Consider the following 22764-nt stretch of genomic DNA (forward strand, 5'->3'; position numbering starts at 1 on the left):
AGAAGAAAATTTAACAGAAAATGACTTTTCCAGAGTTAATAATGGCCAACCTACTTCCCATGTTTGTTTTTCCACTGCTCCTCCAAAACTCCTCCAGAATTCACTCAATCCTTCATCTTTTGTGGACCACCCGGTATTAGCAAAAAATCAGCCATTTTTGACGCTGTCCTATCTTTCTGAGAAAATACAGATTTATTCAATCTGACACTTGGGCTTTACTATTTTAGGACAAGTGAGTTATGCTTTATAATCTATCCCTTCTCTATAGACAGAAGGGGAAAATGAAACCTTCTTATTAAAGACATCTATTTATTGTCACATCATGACGCTTTATAACATAAACTGCAAAAAGCACAAGGAGTCCAGTGGTGAATCAGGTGTCGTAATGGAATTTGCTGTTGCTGCTTTCCATCAGAAGTGGGTTGGAAAGGTGAAGAAGTGCCAGCGTATATTTTCTGACAAGTTCTTAGAAAGAATTCAGTGTCTATTTAGCAGTAATTCAAGTATATTCAGAAGGTAGTTAGGAAGAATGACAAGTATATATCCTAGGTTTTGTTAAAATTAAAAGGAGATGATGAGATTTAAAAAAATAAAATAAAATTCATTTAAGGGGTGGACGCAGTTAAAAGCTCCAGATTGTCTCAGATTATATGATCCATGTCTTCATTAGTAGAGAATTCGAGTGACTGACTCTAATTTAATAACTCTTACCAAACTTTATTACTGTTTGTGAGCTAATTAGATAAAGCCGCTAAATCTGAACTTAAAGACAATTAAAGGAAACTAAAAATGACTCTGGAAAACATCTGGAAAGTCAGCAATTTGAGAAGTATTCAGACACTTTACCTCCCGCTCTCAAAAGCCTACTACCGCTAAGGACCAAAGAGAATCAGAAACCAGTATGAAGGAGCTCCTCCTGGCCAAATAAATGGCAATCCGAGTGTCAAGAACAGTAACAATTGAAGGGGATTTCAATGCATCATACATATTTACCTTTTATCATATGCATTTACATTGAAATGTGTATGAACATTTATATTTTCAGTTAGTACATATGCAGGGGGAAAAGCCCTATCGATATAAATAATACTTGGAAAGAACGGAGATAGACACACACACACACACACACATGATTTTTTCATTCAGGACCACCTCTTGGTAGGGAATCCAATCATTTGTGATGGGCGGCATGAAGTGAGGTATTAGTTTGTCTTTAGAGATATACTTCAGGCTTCCAAGGGCAGCTCCTAGTTCTCGTACTCCAACAAGACGGGGCAACTTGTGTTTACACTGGCCTTGCTCTTTACCATGTGATAAACTCTCTCTTTCTGGGCTGTTCCACTCTGAATCACAACCTAACCTCCACAAACACTCCCATAGGATTTTGCTCCTTTTGATTACTCTCTCTTCCACAAGACCGTGGAAGGAAACTCTATGCAAGACACTAAGAAAGGGAGAATTTGGATGGAAGTAGAAGGAAGGAAAAAAGCAAACTGACTTCTTCAGCGTGGTATTCTGGACTTGTCTGGCACAGAGTATGCATTTGTAAATATTTATTTGATAAATGAATTAATGAGGGAGTGAGTGGACAAACTCTAGGATACTCTGAAGACAGCTGAAAAAGAGTTGGTCTTGAGGGAGCAGCAGAATTGTACAGAATATTCGTGTGCACAAACGTATTTCATTTTGTACAGTTTGGTACAAAAAAAGATGAGATTTTCTTCTTGTGTGTTTACTGTCCTACTGCACAAATACTATTTTATAATATTAATTGTAGCTCACGTCAATGATATTCCTTAACATTCAGGTTAGGATTGAGGAGCTTTCCTGCTGTACTACTCATTCCGTGCAAATTACATTAAGCTGGGATTCCATTTTTCTTCTCTTCTTGCAGGGAATTGGTAAGTGTTTACCGGAACCATTATATCTGTTGGCAAGACAATATATTAAGCTTAAAATAGTCAGAAGAATAGCAGGACTACTAGTCCAAGTGAAGAATTACACAAGATCTGGGTTTGGAATGCACTCTAAAAGACAGAGGAGGAGTGGATGATTTACTGAAAATATTTTACCCCCTTCCCCCAATCTTTGTGCTTCATCATACTTGAATTAAAACATAATTCAATAAAAACATTTTCATCCCACAGACCTAAGAAGTAAATAGATCTGTGGTAATGTTTGTGGAATGTGGTAGAGGCCTGGCACTTGACTCTCCTTTCAGGGTTCCTGAAATAGTTTACATCATCTGCTACCCTTGTAAGGCATTGCAAGAAATAGAACCTTCTGGTTCAGAATATTGAATGAGGCAAACCTTCTGCTGCCTAAGAAAAACAGGCAACGTGGACATCGTAAGGCAAAAGGTTATCACCATCTGTATTGTATCAAGCCTCTGATTAGCTGGTATAAATATCTGGCAGGGAAGTAAGCTCCCCTTGTCCAGCAAAAAGTCATTAGAATGATAAAAATGCAGGGTTGTGTAACATTGTTCTAACACCCGAGATCCATCACCATTACACAAGACTGCAACCCCACCCCTACCCCCAAGTCAGGCCACAAGGGAACTGCTTTGAAAAATGGTCTTGAAAGGAGAAGAGAAGTCACAACAAATCTGGCGGTGGGGACCATATTTGCCCTGGGGCTCCATTAATTAAAATACGTGTAGAAAGACTACGATCTATCTGCAGCACAACCCTGTGGTTATCTGCCACGGCCCCACGTGCCTAAGGATGCTAACTGGAGAAGCTCCTAAGTCATCCTTGAAAGAAGTTGTTTCTTTAAGTTAGTATCTACTGTGACTATTATCAGAGCCCCTCTCCTCCAGGGGGCCAGAAATGAGTAAATATTTTCAGTATTTCAACTTGTTTTCCACACGTATTTTTTTTTTCCTTGTTAGGAAATGTTAAGTACAAACAAGACACCAGAAGCTACTTGTAATACTTCCCTTATCCTTCAAATTCTAAGATTTCACCAAGCTGCATCTGTTACTCAGTAAATATTTTTAATTTGGGTACTCAAATATTCTTCAGTTGAAGCAATGTTCACGGTTCTGTACTTTCTGGGGGAAACAAGTTCTTTGCCTATTGGTTCATTATTTTCTGGACTTCGAATATTCTCTCCTTTTTCTTCATGTTTATCTCATCTTCCTTCCTTCTGAGTTTGGTGGAAATGTCTGAAGCTTTTCTTCCCTATCCCCCCCCCATCCCCCCCTACGACCCCCCCCCCTCGCCCTTGCAGCCACGCCCCCACCCCTGTTTGCAGTTTACATACTCTTGAGTCTCCTCCTTTGTGCTTCTAATTAAGAGTTAATCCTGGCATTGCATTTTATTTTTCTTGTGACAAGACTTCTTTCTCTGGCACATGGTTTGTTCCCATGTCGGTCTATTGTTTATCCCCTCGGGTCTCATCCTCATTTCACTGTTTTACTTACTTACAGGCATGGGACAAACGCTTTCTAGGATTTCGTTCTATCTTTCATAGTGAATTCCTGTACTCTCTCTGTAGCTTACATCCTAGCTTTATTTTACTTGGCAGAAGCTTTTCAAAGAAGCCGCTGGATAGAGGGGTTCTATAGGAGAGTGCAAGGCAGAAAAGATAGATCCTCATCCCAGGAGAAAAAATTACCAAAATCCAAGAACAGGCCCATCAGAATACTCTTGTCAACCCAAGATCTGCAAAAAACAACTTGAAGATTTAGAAGAACACACAACTTAATATCAAGATAGGAAGAAAATAAGCACAGTGCAATGGTGTTTGCATCACAAGGACTTAGAAAGTCACAGCCTCTATGAGCACAAGAACAGAAAGCTATAGAAAGAGAACAGGCTAAGAAGAAAACGGACAAGTGTAGGTACAGAGGGATTTTATAAAAAAAATTATGAAGGAAAGCCAAAATACAAGGAAAGACTTAGAAATCCACATTGGTGGTAGTGAGATAAAATGTCAGAAATTCGAACAGTTTAGTACAAACTTTAGCATACAAAGCTGCTGACTTGTCTCACTTATAACCATAGAAACACATTCCAAATAAATGCTTCCAAATTAAATTCAAATAATATTCAAAGAATCTTTGTCCTATGTTTAATAAGGCTTATTACTCAAAAGCAAAAATTGGTTAAAATCAGTAAACCTTTTGTTGTAATACAACACAATAATTGTACCAAATAAAACAATAATCTAAGATGCTAAAAGTTATTTAATAAAATTAATTTCTGCTTATTTTAATTAATAAAAAATTAAGAATGAGATGCCTTATTAATAAAACAGATTTTCTATCTCAAAGCAACAATTTAAATCAGGCTTAATTGTGAAAAACTTGCAAATTTCTGATATAGATGGGAAGTAAATCCGCAATTCTAAATATTTTCACTATTATTTAAAAATCCTTTGGATATTTCCAGCCAAGGCAACAAGACACAAAACCAAAATAAATATTACACTTCTTAAAGTTTCTGCCCCTTCTCAAACAATCAATATTAGAAAATAAGGAACTGGAAAATGCATTCATCAAGGCTACCAAATAAAGTATTAAGCTCTTTATAAAAATCTTTCACACATTTCTAAGGAAAAATAGAGAAAAATAACAGAAATATAGGTGAGTGTTTTGACCAAAGAAAATAGACCAAAAAAAAAAAAATTCTATTTGTCAGAAAAATGGGAAAAACATTTAATTTCACTAAATCAGAATAATGTGAGTTAAATAACAGTAATACTATTTTTTTCACTTCCCAAATAGCCAAAGATCTTTTTAATTAAAATTTTGTAAAATTTATAAGGAAACAGCTGTATCTACTGGGGATGCCACATGGACTCGTAATATTTGGGGTACAGTGACAAAGTGACAAGTCTTAAAAATTTCACACAATTTGAACTAAAACTCTTCATCTAAAATTATCTTCAGGAAATAACCATGGATACACAGGGGAAAAAATTAAAAAGATGTGTATCCCAGAATAATCTGCAATATAAAGAAACGGAAACAGTATAAAATTCAAACAATAGGTACTGTTTAAGGAAATTACAGGGCAATCATGAAATATCATTAAAATAATACTATTGCATAATAATACATTTTTAAAGTAGGTAACCCAATATGATGATTTTATATTAGTGCACATGTATGTGTGCCTGGACTGCATGTGTGGACGTATATGTATTTGTATGGCTGACAGTATACACATCAAAATGCTGACTATCTCCTGGTTGTATTCAGGGAGTTATATCAACTTCTATTTTGTAGTTTTGTATCATTTCTAAATTTTTACTTTCTCCTCTCTATTCTTCCCCTGAGAAATGTCATATGAACTCGGAACTTGGGAGTCTTACCTATAGATAATGACTCCTAAATCTACATCAAATCAAACTCTTTAACTCGCAAGGTGAAGTCCCATTGATCCAGTGGACCTTTCTGCCTGAATGTTCCACAGGAATCTCAAACTCAACATGTCCTCTCCATGCACAAAGAAGGGTTCCTTTCTCCTTTATTCAAGATACATCAAATGTAGCACCATCATCTATCCCACTGTACAAGTCTGCATCTAGGAGCGATTAGGGCGCCTCCTTTCTGATCTATCATCTACAGTCATCCATCCAGACCTATACCTTTCACTTCTGAATTATCTACATACCTTGAAATCCTATTGTTCTAGCCTCAGTTCAGTACTTCTGTCTGGATGATTGAAAAGCAAGAGTTACTTTAAGGTCTCCAGGTGAGGTTGCTCTTCTTTGAATTCATTTTCTGACCTACCCTTAAGGCTATTTTTCTGAAATACTAATCCAATCATGTTTTAAAACTTCCATTATTTTCCCTCTATCTGTAAAGTGTAAATTTCTTTACATGTCCTTAGACTAATCAGTCCTATACTTCCAGCCACATCTCCACCACACCCCATCTCCTGCCTACTTCTCCGAACTACCTCTCACACTGTCTTCTCATCGCAGGGATCTATTGGAAGGTTTTGGAACATACCATTCTTTCCTTATGTTTGCTATACCTGGAAGTTCTTAAATCTGTCCCATCTCCTAACATGTTTACCTCTACTTTTAATTGCCTTTCAAAATCCAGATTAAAGTTCACCTTATCTTTGAAATTCTCCCAAATTCTTCTGCTGTGCATATTAAATCCAACTCAGTGTTCCCTCAACATTCCATTACACTTAGCCCATCATAATTATAATTAACTTATCTGGCTATATCCCCAAGCTAAATGTAAGATACTCTAAGGCAAGAATTAACTATTTTATTTTCACCCAACTGATGATCAAAAAATTACTATGAAACCAGTGGATGAAAGAATCAATAAACATATGCCTTAATATTCAACATGCAGAATAAGTTCTAAGCCAAACACTGTTGTTACAGTAAATCCTTTTCTGCAATTGTGAAATGAAAACTCTTATAAATACTACATTTATTATTACTTATTTCACCAAATCCAAATAGAGCCTCTATTTTATATGAGATACTATGCTAGGGTTTTTACTTATGCTATTTGATGATACAATAGAACCATTAACTAAAAACAAATAAGCCAAAGCTAAAATAATGACAGAAGTCTATCTGGGAAGAATATTCTGCAGTAACTAAGTTTTCCTATTTATATTGTAATACAAAATAGATCATATTTAGGTATCTACTATGTCTCATTTAAGTATTTACTGAGCCTTCACAGACTGAAATTCTAGTACTAAAAAAAAATTTGGCTCAAATAACATTTAGGCTATTTGTTATAGTCTAGCTAAATCACAGAAGAACCAGAGGGTCAAAAAAGAACTTAATCTCAGATTTATGGTCACAGAGTTTTTCCACCCACATACATGCTTTTGTTATTAAACATGGACACAAATCACTTTCAAATGAACCCATAGGGACAGTACATCAAATTGGGAAATGGTGTGCACAGGAGTTGATGGGTAGTAGATTAACTTCAGACTATAAAAAACAACAGAATAAATAGGCAAAAGAATAAACAAACTTCTAATAACGCTGAATTCCACTACTCATTCGATAGACACACAAGGAATAAAGAAAATCTGGAGAGCATAAAGACATCAGAATCTGAATACAAATGAAAACGGGCTAAATGACATACCATTTTTAAGTGAATTGTGAATTTGCTACAAGATAGCAACATCATATTCAACTTGACTGTTAGTTTTGTTATGAATAAATGTATAAAGTGATTTCAGTTGACATGTTAAATGCCTGTGCAATATGACCAAGTAAGAGCACTTACAGTCAAAGATGTGATGGAACTTTTTCATCTGCCTCACATTAGGAGGGTAAAGGAAAAAGTAAGATGATCTCAAATGATGTTTGGAAATCGGTTTATGATTTTACAAATGACTGAGGCAAAAACAAACAGCAGCACTTACTTAATAACACAGTTATCATAAACCAATGGGCAAAAAATCATATTTGAAACAGTCTCATTAAACTCAGGAAGAAGACAAAAATGACCCATCACCTCTATGTGAGAAGTCTAGCTAATCTAATGAGGCAAGGGTGAGATCAAAGTGTAACAAAAAAATTATTCATGTTTCAAAAAAACAATCCAATTGAAAGGAAATACTGGGAGATGTTGAGAGTGATGCACCAGAATATTTTAATTGTAGAATTTTGTAGTAAAAGCTGACCAGTAATACTTAAAAATTTAACTGTGGTAGATCTACATGACAAAATATACTTGAAAGGTAATTTTAGGAGAATTTCATAGTATGGGAAATTTTTCATTAAAATAAAATAATTAAATTAAAAATTATAGACTGCAACTTTACTACAGATCTACATATAACTCTATATGTATTTACACATATACATAACAAGAGTCCGAGTCAAAACTATAATAGTTATTATATTTTCCTATTTTATCTAAAACTAATTAATGGGTGTATTACTTTCATAATAAGGAAAAGAAGCAAAAATTGTTTTTAGAGAAATACTTGTAAATGGAAGTTAGTAAAGGATTACCCTCAAAGGTATTTTCACAGTTTCAAGATAAAAATTTTTTTAGGAAAGATGTTTTAAACATACATCGTTGCCAATAAAAATTGGATATCCACTTTGTTAGCTTAAACAAAGTGGGAAATTTATTGGAAATATACAGGAATATCTCTCCAAACCCAAGAGCAAGGAGAAGAACTGAGCCTCAAAGGGGACTGGAACCAGGGGGCGCCTGAGTGGCACAGCTGGTTAATCATCCAACTCTTGGTTTCAGCTCAGGTCAGGTTGTGATCTTGAACGTACAAGATGGAGACCCTGGTGGGGCTCAGTGCTCAGCCTGGAGTCTGTGTGAGATCCTCTCTCCCTCTGCCCCTCCCACTCATGGGCTCTCTCTCTAAAATAATACAGTTTTTTTTGTTTTTTGTTTTGTTTTTTTTTTAAAGAGGGACTGGAACCAGGAACAACCAAGCTGCAGGAACCAATGGCTACTCCCTCTGATCTTCCATCCATCTGCTTCCTTCTGGGGCCATGCTGTTTCTTGTCTCAGTTTCTATCAACCCATCTTTGTTCACTCCTTACATTGATGGGATGCCTCTGGTTCTCTGTGCATAGTCTTCACTTTATATTGCCCACCTACTGACAGGAAAAAAAAATCTACCCCCTCGGGTCATTTTTGTGTCCTACTCCAAATTTCCAAGAGAAAGAATATAAATGATCCACTTCAACCTCTAAATTGCCACTCTCGATCCAAACAGAGAGGGGCAGCCTCTCTAGGTGGGCAAAGGACTGAGGATGGATGTGGTTCTCTGTGAAAATGATTTTTGACTGACACAGACTGTAGAAGAAACGAGCTACAAAGAAAGGAAAGAATTGAATGCTACGCTTGGACTTACCCAGTAGAAAAAGAGTTTTGAAAATTTATCAGAGCAAACTGTCCTTCCAGAAAAACATCAAATGCCAGGAAACAGTGTAGATTTGGGGGAGAATTCAATCGTAAAATTTTTCCTCAGAAAGTAGAAAAATCTTACAATTCAAAACTGTCAGGGAAGAAACGATGTCTTCTTATTAGGTATATTAATAGTATCTATGAAAGAAAAATTTATCAGGAGCTTAGATAATATAAAGGACACAGATAATCTAACCATTATACTGCAAATATTTGGGCTTCAGGAACAACCTAGCCTTTCAAAAAAGCCACACAAATATATGGACACATGGAAGTTCAAAGGGGGTGGAGGTTGAGAGGAGATTTTAAGTTCATGAACCTACTGTGTATTTTGTTTTTTATAGTTATCCTAAATTTATCAAAAAACACATTTAATTGTGATATTTATTAGCGTTCCAAATAAATGACACTTTGTTTTGTTTTTCTTTTTATGTTTGTTTTGTTTTGTATTTTGGCTTGTATAAATGACATCAATTACCATTCTAGAGCAGAAGATTCTGTGCTTCATGTATTAAAATAAAAAACCCTGAAGTTAAACCCCAAATGATCTGACGTTAAATAAATTAGAAAACTTATTATATGTAAAAAGTTAAATCATCCATCAGTGACTCTAACAATATTTATATATGTAATCATTCAAAAATGTTGGCTTTTAAAATTGCTTTGAGAATAATATAGTCTGGTGGATTAACTAATTCTTAAAATTTTATTACATGCTTACCCTTACAGTGTCAGTGTTCCCTAAATATGCACTGGATACATAAAGAAATCTAGCTCATTACCAAAGGTATTTAAAGGAAGACTTTTCCAACCATTGGTAATTATGGAACTAATTGCTAAAGCGAGGATTCTTTTTACCTGAAGAAACTACTAGAAGAGTCGTAAGGAGATTTTGTTTTTCTTTTGTGAAATGGGATGGTGCATGAAAAAAAAAAAAAAGGAATATTATGATGCACGGGAACATTGTGTATCCCAGATTTAAGATAAACTGAATTTAGCTGGAAGACCAAGCTTTGTACGGAGATTTGGCATGTAAATTTATAAAGTTTAGGCTACACGATAATTTGAAAGAAGGACTAGATGTACCTAGTACGAGGAAAATGACTTCTGTTGAGTCATGTTTGTACTTCAATCAAGAGTGTGAGGTTGAGGACCTATTATGGATTAGAGAAACCTAAGAATATAGGAATGGGAAGAGGCCAGAGGCAGAGGTGCTGCAAACCATGGCCTAGGGGCCTTGGTCTCTGCAATGGCTGGTAGTCATAGCTGTGAAGGCACATGAGATGGGAGACGCAAGCCAATGAAAGTGTATTGTACAAAAGAGGCATATAAGAGGCTGGGCTGCATGGGGGTTCAGGGGGTGGGAGAAAAGGGCGACCACTAGGGACTAGCAGGAGTTTATAGAGTGTCCATTCAAATGACAGTCTCCAAATGTTCACTCCTCCTGGTCCCGCATGTGCTCCAGGTGGCCGCCTGCTTGGTCATCCACAGACCGAGTCCCCATCGCAGCTGCCCTTTCTGCCTCACATTTTGCAATGAACTTCAGTGATGGGTGTGTACCAGAACACCCTGCACCTAGCAGCTCTTCAACAACAGAACAGGGGGTAGTCCTCCCCAGTGGATAAGGATTTAGACCCTGGCTCAGACGGCCCACGTGGGGATTTCGGTACCTTGACTTACCAGCAGCGTAACTTTGGTCAAGTCACTTATGTCCTCTGTGTCCCGGTTTCCTCCTCTGTACTTAAGGGATAATAATACTAACCACCTGGGGTAGAGTTTGCTGTTGGGAGGATTTAATGAATTCATTTGGGGAAAAGGGCTTAGAGCGGTCCCTGACGAGCAGTAATTACTCATCACCATTGCCATGATTAGTAAAAGAAATTGCTAGCGTGTTGCTGGAATTATGTCTGTCAAGCAGATAAACCAGACAATGGAGCCAACATTTTTTTCAAAGCTGTGAATGAAAACAAATAATCCTATTTGTGGAGACTGAGAAGATAGGTCAGGGGGTTAGGGAAAATTATGACTCTCTAGTCAATGACCACACGATCCCACCAGAGCCAGGAAGGAGGGGATAATGCCCTGGGCAGAGGAACAGAAAAAGAGCTTGACCTTTGCTGTTACAAAGATGACACTGAAAAGGGCAGTGTGGACAGTGATACGGAGAAGGGATGCGAGTTCACAGTTCGGATGCCTGTAGATGCCCTTCCGAGCTCAGTGCATGGAGTTCTCCACAGAAGTGTTGTGGGGTTGGCCCCCTTGACCAGATTTAGGCGAAAAAAGGTAGGGAGTCACACCTGCCTGAGAGTCTACTCACTTTGGATTGCTTCCTTGGGAAAGTGATCTGAAGAGTGAACTGGATAGAATTATTAAAATCCATCATTTGAGAAGTCAAGCGTCCCCTCAACAGTCCTTTGAGAAGATGTCATAACCATCCTCGTTCACACAATATTCTCCTTGATATACTAAAATTCAAAATGCTAAATAGCCAAAGATATGTCTTTTCCAGAACTCCAAAGTTATAATGAATATCATTTTCTACCCCAGGGCATATGTAAAATCCAACAAGATATGATCTCTGTCGTCATCAAATGGAGGGGAGAGAGGCATCACCTCCACAACAGGTGCTCTGATGGAATTACGTCCCTTGTTTCACTATCATTTCCTTATTTAATCAGCTACGCTCCTACAGTATTTCTCCACATTTTAGAAACATGTTAAATAGGTGATTAGCGATTACTTGGCAAACCCCTGCAAAGTTCTCTGTTGCTAGGCCTTCGACAACCTCTGCCTACTAAATTGATAGTAGGTCTTATGCCTTGAAACCATAGGAAATAACGGAAATTTCGAAAGAGCAGAAAGTGAAACAAAATAAAGAAAAAGCCACTGGTGCTTTATGGGTCTGTAGACCAGCAGATGACGGCCCATGTGTGTTCTTTAGAGAATTCCTCCCCTTTCCTCAGATCCCACTTTCTAGGAGTCTACATAACTTCTGACTACCGGAGTTGTCTTGCTTTGTGGGCAACCAAGTCACTTAATTCAGCTCCTTTCCGTGGTTCTCCTCCATACATGGAAAAGTCTCACCTCTTGACTTTATAATGTGCCTATAGGGCAGGCCATTCCTGAGGCCCCTTCTTTCCTGCAACAGCAGAGCCTGTCCATATGCCCCTGCTGTCACATCCCACACTTCCAACCACTAGCATCTGTAACTCTTCATCAGAGGGCTTGCTTTGGTGCCTGGAGACCACTCTGCCCACTTGCAGGGGAGGTGACAGTGACAGAGAATCGGTGCCCTCCATGGGACCCCTCCCAACAGTGACAGAGGAGAACAGGTCTAGAAATGCCACAGATCCCTCTCAGTTGTGGTCATTCTAAAGCTTGAAATCTACACCGGCCACCCCGTGAGGCTCAGCACTAGTTATCTTTTCTGTTGTTGGTTCCCTTCCCTGTCTCGCATCCTCAAAGTAGACTAGGATCATCTCCCAAAGAAGCAAATTGCTCCCGAATCCTCATCTCAGGTTCTGCTGCTGGTGAATCCAAAACGGAGACACTGGCCATGTCTCTGGCTTGCTTCTTCTCCATGAAATAGGCAGAGAGACAAATGAAAGCTTCTGCCCAAGTAAATTTCCAACCAGTATATAAAATGCTCATCTCTTTGCTGAGTTGCTGATAGGAAAACACTATGTGAGGGACAGAGAGATCTGCTTTCAGAATGAACACTGCTCTCCCCCAGGATCCCAATGCCTGCTGTGGTTCTGTCTCTGTTTACCTCTTGCTCCTAAATTCTCTCCTGGTATAGACTAGAGTTGGGTCCTGGGCAGGAGGTGAGGTGGAATTGATTTTGTGGGGTCTGTTCTGCAGGCTGTGAACTCTGAGCGAATGTTTCAGTCCCAATTACTGGTGGCTCTCTTCAAAATGTGGAATGATCAGTGTTCTTTAGGGTAAGCCACGGATCCTGCCAAATCTGGGACAACAGTGAGTTCCACATAACATCCTGTTGCAGATGAGTATTTAAAATACAGATTTTTACTACCAACCAGATACAAAAAGCCTAAACTTTGGTGTCTTGATTGCTAGAAGATTCCAACAAGAACTGCCTGAAATCATTACTTCTGAGCAACATTTAAAAGCCAAGTGTGCATATTTTGAAGGAAATCGTGACTAAAAAGAGAGCAATCTTGGCGAGAAAGAGTAATGTGAAAAACATAAACAAAACTTGCTTAATTTCTTTCAAAGTGAATTTCAGATTCATTTGGAAAGGTAAAGCCCGTAAAATAGGATTAAAATGACAAGGCTTGCAAATATGACTCAGCTGGTGTAGGTCAAAATGTGTGAGCCAAGTTGAAAGAAATGCCAGGATCAAAACTCACCATCAAACAACACATCTGAATGTGCCTGAACTTTCTCCATCAACAACAGCAGGCAAACAGATTCTCTTTTACTGCACAGGACCAAAAAAAAAAAAAAAAAGAACCACAATAAAAAATGAAGCTAGAGAGTTAGAGAATTAATTGAGGAAAATGGGTCCTTTGAGGCAATCATTTCATTTACATGTGATAACATTAAAGGGTTAGCGTCCTTCTTCCTTGAGAATGTTCTTTGATGAGGATTACCAGCAAGAGTGAAAGACACTGACAGGGCAGTGGGTCAGCATCCCTCTTGGTGTGTGACAAGACAAAGGAGGGCCACATTCTCCTGACCTCTCAGCAAGGTGATGGAGTCCGTTTCGTCCACCATCTGCAGCCTCGACACCCTGCTCTGTGTCACATCATGGCCAGCTGTCCAGGCTCCTCTCCTCAATGATTGACTAGCTTGCCAAGTAGTGGGGAAAAAAAACCAAACAAAACAAAACAAAAAAACCCACTATTGTCTGTGTGCAGAGTTGTATGTGAGTCTGGATTCTCAAGATCCAGTGTGGCACCAGGACAGAAGAGAAGGACAGCTGGAGTGAGTGACAGGATCGAAAGGTCAGCGCCACTTTCAAACCAGTATGATTCTCCAGCCTTAAGAGACTCAATGCTACAGCATTTGGCATCTCTCTGATAAAGACAAGACTAGAATTCTATCATTTCAATTTCTTGATAATAAGTGAAAGTATTATTTCATTTTTTTTTTAAAGATTTGCTTATTTGAGGGAAGGGTAGGGAGAGAGAGCATTTCAAGCCCACTTCCCACTGAGCAAAGAGCCCCACACTGGGCTCAAGCTCAAGACCCTGAAATCATGACCTGAGCCAGAATTAAGAGTTGGACACCTAACTGACTGACCCACCCAGGTGCCCCTAAAATGTCATTTTATTTTTTAAATTCCCATATTGGAAAATAGAACACAATATTCTCCTGAATATTTAAGATAAAAGCTGAGGGCGCCTGGGTGGCTCAGTGGGTTAAGCCGCTGTCTTCGGCTCAGGGGTCCTGATCTCGGGTCCTGGGATCGAGTCCTGCATCGGGCTCTCTGCTCAGCAGGGAGCCTGCTTCCTCCTCTCTCTCTCTCTGCCTGCCTCTCTGCCTACTTGTGATCTCTCTCTGTCAAATAAATAAATAAAATCTTTAAAAAAAAAAAAAGATAAAAGCTGAAACATAAAAGGGGGCTCATACTTGAACCCCATCACTTCTGGCTATGCCTTCAGATACCCTAAAGGTAGGTCTCCAATCGCATGTGCTCAGGTGGACAGAGATGTTTTACTTCCTACTATGCAGTGCGTGTTCACTGTAAATACTTTTTCAAAGACAGTAGAAATGGATATATTTAAATAGGTAAATATACTAGATAACTTCTGTTAAGATTTAAACATTTTTCTTCACAGTTTTTTCTGAGTGTGTATATCTAATGAAATTGGACCTATGTTATATATACAGTTTTATAAACTGATGGTGAACACCCACAGAAAGTTTCAGCTCATGTAATATGCTGATTTATTCTGTCATTAAATAGTTTTTAAAAATATGATTTAAGGGGTACCTGGGTGGCTCAGTGGGTTAAAGCCTCTGTCTTCAGCTCCGGTCATGATCCCGGGGTCCTGGGATCGAGCCCCGCATAGGGCTCTCTGCTCAGCAGGGAGCCTGCTTCCTCCTCTCACTGCCTGCCTCTCTGCCTACTTGTAATCTCTGTCTGCCAAATAAATAAATAAAATCTTTTTAAAAATATGATTTAATTGACTATAATACATTCCTGTGTAGATACAGTATTTTTTTAAATCGTCTTGAGTTGTTGGAACTTGGTGGTTATTGCCTCTATTTTCTGTGTGGAGTGTCAGCCACAAGTTACCCTCCTGGGGAAGAGGGTTCCCCAGTCACTCCTCCCCTTCTCTTCAGCCTTTGGCTGATGGGAAAGAGCGCTCTCGATTTTACAAAGGCAAGCTCCCATGTGCCCAGAACTGTCTGTTCCTGGGGAGGGAAGTCCATTTAATTTCAAGATTTAGTATTAGGAAGCTGTGCACCAAAGTCATATTCTCCATGAGCAGGAGACAAGGCCATGTGCAATTATCCACCTGTCTTTTATGCTGAATTATAATTTAATTGATCTAGAACTCAGGAGAGGTGAAGGAAGGTACAATTTACTAAGCCCTCTCAAACCATAGCCAGATTGTTTCTAAATTTTTCCTACTCAAGCAATGCTGGGATGAATATCCTTTTACAGAATCTTTGAGCATGTCTTAAGTTAGTATTTTACAAGAAATTCTTTGATTTGTAATTACTTAGTTTTCAGATTTGTTTTTTACAACTCTATTAACATATTGACAATTTATCATATTGCTCTGGAAACAAGCTACCAAGTTTTTAAATATATAGATGTATTATGAATGTTCTACCTTGAAAGGAAGAGCTTGAAGACATAAGAAAGAAGGGGAAAGACCTGGGGGAAGGTTTTCCTTGGCTGAGGGCAGAGACCTCACTCTAATACATGTAAGGAAGTATGGATGCACTTGAGTTTAGAGGCAGAGCTAATGAAAATTTGAAGAGGTTCATATCTGAAGAAAATAAAGTGTATGTATTTTAACCACATACATGAATATACATTTAAAATACCATCTTTGAAATTTTGTAAAAAACAAAACAAAACAAAAAAAAAACTTACATTTTGGATTAGCAGCCAATATAACCTAAAACCAGGTATGGCAGGATGGGCATCACACAATGAAGTCTATTAGGAGGGGTTCAGCAGGAATAAAGGAAATAGTGCATCCAATGTGTGTATCTCAAAATATATTTTGTTTACTCTAGCAGCAACTTACAACTGGAAAAATATCCAACTTGGATTCTACTTATTCAGTGACTGAGTCAATTTACTAAGTAAACTTGCTTTACTTAGTAAATGATTCAATCATGGAGTTTTTTAAAGAAAGTTTAAAGAACTTTCTTTAAAATGTTTTTCTCTACTAATATTGTAGGAAGTTCGTTTTTCCTTAATTTTGGATTCTGTCTATTCACGTCTAGAAACAAGGTAGCTAGCACCACTGCAATGTATATAGTAACGAGAATCTGTCCTCAGGTGGAGAGCTTTCATGATTCCTAGAGCTCTGAAAGAAATATATGCTCTGAATTTGAAAAATCTTTACTTCTTAAGTCTTTACACAAAACAGCAACTGCTTGAATGACCTCATGAGGAGGACAGATAGCAAAGAAGATGCATACTTTAAGAATCTTTTTATGAAGATTGATAAGTAAATACATCTACTAATGTGTTGCAGATTTTACCTTCTGACCACTGTCATTCACTTCAAGCAGAGCACTGTAACAACATCCAACATACACCGTCAGCTCTCGCCGAGTTCTCCCTACCCACAACTGGCCTCCAAACCAGAGCAGGTTACTGTATATAAGCAGAGTCTATGCCAGAAACCCATTCTTCACATGGCCTGGGAGCTTTAGAGAACAGTCTCAAAAATCAGGGAAAGGCAGACACAATACCGGACAGGAAATTCTGTGTAATGTAGAGGTCTCTTAACTGGACAGCTTATTCTAGAAAAGCCAAAGAAGCACCATGTTTCCTGCGAAACATTAACTTGGGTTTACTAAATTAATGGTAAAAAATATTGATTTTTATTTTATAGTGTGCATCTCCCCCCCATCACTTTTAGTATAATATTTTATTTGGGAGCAGATGCCATATTATTTAGAAGCTTCTGGCTCCTGGGAAATGAATGTAAGTAGTTTTTTGTTGGCAAAATTTAAATGAATTGCTCTGGAACATTGACAGTTTTTATTAAAAGAAGTATAACCAAGCACAAGGGTGAAGATGTTTCAGTTAGGGAAGGGCCAAGTCTTCCATCTTGAGCTGAGGCAGGCCAGTGCCATTTGAGGAAGAAATAAAGTAGGATTTCCAAAATGTCCCTGGTTAGACACAGGCTCTTCTGAACACTGGAATGGCAAAGCCTGCTCATTACCTCCTCGGCATCCATCCTCTCCTCCCTCTTCAAGGATGGGCATGAACCCAAGTTGTCCCAAATGAGATCTACATGGAAGTATTGTGTGGATAGCCACAGAGTCTCCTGAAAAAATGATGTGACTGTCTTTGCCCTGTATTCCTCCCTGGGGTCTGGCATAAGCCCCTGATGGGTAGAAGCTCTAACAGCCATCTTCGACCGCTGGGTCACTGGGGTGACCTGAAGATGGTGGAGCAGAGACCTGAAAGGAGAGACTCCAGACCCCTGAAGACATCACAGACCTGCCTTGTTAGAATTTTCTAACGATTTTCTTTAAAAAAAAAAAAATTTAATTTATTTGTCAGGGAAAGAGAGAGAAAGAATGTGCACAAGCAGGGGGAGCATCAGGTAGAGGGAGAAGCAGGCTCTCCACTGAGCAGGGAGCCCGATGTGGGACTCGATCCCAGGACCCCAGGATCGTAACCTGGGCCAAAGGCAGACCCATAACTGACCGAACCACCCAGGGGCCCCTCTAACAATTTCCAAAACAATTTGAGACATAAATAAATGCTTTTTGTGTTTAAGCCAGTGGTACTTTAGATTTTTCAATTATATCCAGCTAAACCTACTCCTAGATAATTCACCGTTTAAAAAGGAAGCTCAGAAGATAAACTGGAAGGGATTATACCATTCAGGCTCTGCCAATGATTGGTCTATATCATGCTACAGAATAGCAATTAGGACCATGAAAGGAGACTCCATGAGCCAGGTGGGAACTCTCATGAGTGGAGACAAACCACACCCAGAACTGCAATGTATTCCAATTTGTCAAGGGGAAGACAAAAAAGTTAAATTTTTTTTAAACTGCTATCTTCTGATTTTAAAGTATCTGCTAGTATTATAAAATATATTGCATGGGAGGGTTTGGGGTGGGAAAAAATAAAATATATTGTATATATGTAAACACACACAAATGTGCACATCTATATATATGTCCAACTGAAAAGTATCCATTGAATGAAAAGGCCTGAAAACTGTGGTTTATGTCTTCTGGGCTAGTGCTTGGCTTTATGTCTTAATATAACACTTCTATAGCTCTAGAAATGGAATCTTCTACTTCTCCTTAGTTTTTGATATAACTCAAGTCCTGGAGGTAACATGGTCAAAGGTAGGTGAGGCTGAGAAGTGGCAGGCAGAGGAGAAAAAGACAAGATGACAAGTCAGAAGACTGGACTGACTCTGTCCGTGGCATTTACTTAGTTTTGTGACTACCATTTAGTTGCCTAACTTCTTCCAGAATCTGATGCTGTTCCTATAAAGCTCGAATCTTCAGAACAGATTCTGTAAAATCTTAATATGAAAGTACTGTAAAGTTATAAATCTCTTTACAAATTAAAGGCATATCTGCTCAAGAACGGACACACTGAATAATTTAGTGGCCACTATGAAGAGATATCCTCTCTGAGCACATTTATACCAGGACGACATGGCAAGAGGTAGGGGATGGGAGAAACTTTCCTATCCTTCGACCACAGAGGTGAAATAGGACAGAACAGCCCATCCTCTCTCTGTGTCTAGGCATTCAAGTCTTTGCCCAAGAGTTCTCATGATACGGTTCAACCAAACACAGCATATTCCTGGCAGCCAACAACGATGACAGAAGCAGCAGGTGTACATCTGCTTATTCTTCTTCTTCTTATATTATCATTCTTATTATTCTACTTCATGCACTAAGGGCTCATTCAATTCCTTCATTCATTCGCATTTCTAAGGTTTGGCTGGGATAATGAAACAAGCTCCTATATAAGACCAAGGTGATAGGAGAATTGTTTAAAAGTTTCAGCAGCACAAAAAAGAGGCCTTTTCCAGAGGGACATCTAGAAGCGCATCTTTTCAGTATTGAAACAACTTAGACTCTGCATCAGTGAGCAACTCTTGACATCTAAATCATGCTCTTTGAGTTTGCATCAGCTGAATCCACTGCAGATTGTATGACTCCTCCTCAACCTTTTCCTCTAGAAGGAAAGCTCAAACCTCCCTGTTCCTTCAGGATTTGGACCAGCAGAAAGCCTGCTGGAAAATGTACAAAAGCTATTTTTGGTCTACTGTATGAAAACAAAATGGCTCTAACTTTATTGATCAGGGTTTTAATCTAGTGCCATCTCACACATCTCCAGATTTCATTAGAAAACTTAACAACAGATCCTTTCCTGCCATAAGGCTGAGAGAGCAGACTTGCCCCCTGGTAAAGGTGTGAATGTGTACAAGTGTGAACATATCACAGAGATGCTCTTTCCCCAGAGCTAGGAAGATAGCTGCTGCCCATCTCTTCCTAGTCTTCTGGCCATCTAAAGCTCGAAATTTTTGTGAGACAGCACATTCCCCACCAGAGGATCATATTTCTGGAACTCTGGAACATTGGAGAAAAGCAGAAATTTTTTCCAAAGGAAGCTTTATGCTGTTTGTTTAATAGATATTTAGTGAACATGAAGTAGGAATGAGGGGCTCTGCTTTTATTGCAAACTGGAAATGCTGAAGAGGTGGAGAGCCTTGCATTTATAGCATGGCCAATCCAAAAGATGCAGGTTAGGAAAGGCAATTTATAAATACATGGCAGAGAGAAAAATGAGGAAGAAAGATGACTATGAAAAAGTCATCCCTTGGAAAGGAGAATCTAATGAGCTTTTTGTTTGTTTTATAAAACAAAAGGTTTTCATGTAATTAAGTTCAAGGTGCTAAATCTTCCTCCCCTTCTATTGACTGTGTTTCTGCAAGGACCTGTGCTACCTGTAGATGCACTGCTTTAGTCCTTGCCCTATTTGATGAGTGCTGGGGGGATAACGTCTAAAAAGAAAAGGCCTACACTGCAGTTTATCCATTGAAATAAAGTGTAACATACTGAAAGCTAACAGCAAATCTCATGCTGGTAAAGGAAATTTTACATCTTGGGATTTTTACATAAGAGGAGTCAGGTGTATGGACTGTTAGGGACAGCCATGGACTTGCAAATATGTATCTATGTTTATGTTATTGTGCATTATGTATCTGTCTGCCTGTGTTTATGTCTGTGTATAGTTGGGTGGACATTCAGTTTCAAGTGGAAAAGGTTTGAAAAACTAATTTTTCTTGGGAAAGTCATTAACAACCTCAAAAATATCCCTGTGATATTCACTTTCCCAAGTCACACACACCGTCCGTTCCAATAATACCATTCTGCACACACACGGGAATCTGATGAAGTGTCTCATTTCCCTGATGAAATGTATTGAGTTTCATATCCAAACCCGAACTACAATTTTCAAACTAATTCTGGAGTGAAACAGGCTTGTCTCATCCTCATGCAGAAACCCATATTCGAACTTCCACTAATGTCATTTTTTTTTTTAAAGATTCTATTTACTTATTTATTTGACAGACAGAGATCACAAGTAGGCAGAGAGGCAGGCAGAGAGAGAGGAGGAAGCAGGCTCCCCAAGGAGCAGAGAGCCCGATCGGGCAGGGCTCGATCCCAGGACCCGGGACCATGATCTGAGCCGAAGGCAGAGGCTGTAACCCACTGAGCCACCCAGGCGCCCCTTCACTAATATCATTTTTAAACATCACTCTTCTTCTATTGATTTTCTCCCAATATCATATTTTAATTATACCTAACAATACTCATCAGCGGTTCAGAAAAGTTACAATAAAGATGCGTTAAGTTTCCAGGTTTCTGACCCTCTCCTGCACCTTCACATAATCCAAATGAGAAAAGAAAAATAAAATCAAAGGGAAGGTCAATGAACACCAACTTTTGAGAAGTCTCAGCTTGTTAGATTACAAACGGATCCAGACTGAAGAACAGCACTGGGAACCTTGTTGGCAATTTCCCTTTCCAAGACAGGATGTAGTATTTGGAAGGAGAAGGCTGAAGACAGAGTAGGTCTTGAAGCGAGCAGTGTGTACTCGATTCATTACCCATTTAACTGTTTTGGATCAACGTACTCAGAGGCCCCAGGGAAACCTGGCCAATCCAAACAGAGGAGTGGGTATATGACAAGTTTTTCCCTGATGCAGCAGGGTTCTTCTCAGATGGAGTGGGTGGTGACATCAGGAAAAAGGCCAGCCCTAGGACTTCATGAGTACTTGGAGTGGGGGCCAACAGAGAACTGGATTTGCAAAACTGAACCCTGCCTGTGAAACAATTCAGTAAAAGGAGAGCATCTTTAAGGAGTTACTTCATCTCCTAGAGGCAAAAGCTTTTCAAACTTTACAGGAAATGAAAAAAAGCATAAATGAAAAGAAAAATAAATTCAAACAGTTGATAAAATGATAGAGGTTATCACCATGAAGAAATTTAGAATGCAAGTAAAATACCAAGAAAAACAACTTTCTTCATACTTAGCAGTGGGAAGGTTAATACCATCAAGATGCAAAGAGCATTTGCAAATCAATAAGAAAAAGAACCACCCTCAAATAAAAAATGGATAATAACCCCCAAATATTTTAATGGATATCCAAAAAAGCAGAGCTATATAAGTCCAATAATATATGAAAAAAGTGTTCAGACTCACTAATAAGGAAATGCAATTCAAAATGGGACTCTTTCACATATAAAGTGGGACAAGGGGGTGGTGTTCAAATGATACTAAACCTGTGTTGGCTGCTTCCTAAGGACTGATCCAGGTACTTCACATAGGAGTACAATTTGGTACCAATTTTCTTCAGGACAACTTGGCACATGCCTAAAAAATGGACATACTCTTTGATTTATCAATAGCTGCCACTTCAGAAATTTGCATTAAGGAAATTATTAAAGATATGAACAAAACTTTAGTCACACAATATTGTTTATAATGGCCTAAATATATAATAATAGGTATTCACATGGTAAAAATAAAGGCATATTCTATGACAGAATACTATGTGACTATGAAAAATGATAAAGTAAAAGTATATTTCTTATTATGGAAAGTTGACTGAAAATATGGTGGAATAGAAAGTCAACTTACAAAACAGAATGTATGATATAATCTGTTTTGGGAAAACACTGCTTATGCATGAACAACAACAACAAAATACCTATTATTTAAAGAACTGAAAAAAGTCAAGAAAGGTGTGTATCACAATAGTACAGTGTATTTATAGGAAATTTGTCTGATTATTTCATTTTCTATAAACCATTTATTATCAGTAAAATAAAATGTATTTAAAAAGAAAAAAAAAATGAACCAAAGAGACTTCAGCAAGAATCCAGATACAGAAGATATAGTCAGAAAATCAACAATGTTTCTGTAGAACAAGAATAATCATTTACAATTGAATTTGAAAAGGTGCTATTACTGTAGCAATACTGAATAGAATATAGTTCGGTCTAAATTTGGAACTGTATGCAGGACTTAATTATTAGAAATCTACAAGTTTATTGAATGATATAAGAAGAACCGGTTATATATGGACATACCATATTTTTGACTTGGAGGGAACTATTTTATAATAATAATAATAATAATATAAGTAATCTACAACTTAATTCAATAT

General features: G+C 38.3%; 1 protein-coding gene across 4 annotated transcripts in view; it reads right to left on the reverse strand.

The window, feature by feature from the left end:
• Nucleotides 1-22764, reverse strand: part of SVEP1 (sushi, von Willebrand factor type A, EGF and pentraxin domain containing 1) — a 178145-nt gene that overhangs the window by 152835 nt on the left and 2546 nt on the right. The window lies entirely within an intron of this gene.

This window comes from Mustela putorius, unplaced genomic scaffold (assembly GCF_011764305.1).
Source record: "Mustela putorius furo isolate JIRA1106 unplaced genomic scaffold, ASM1176430v1.1 tig00000580_pilon_pilon_pilon, whole genome shotgun sequence".
NCBI classification, from domain to species: Eukaryota; Metazoa; Chordata; class Mammalia; order Carnivora; family Mustelidae; genus Mustela; species Mustela putorius.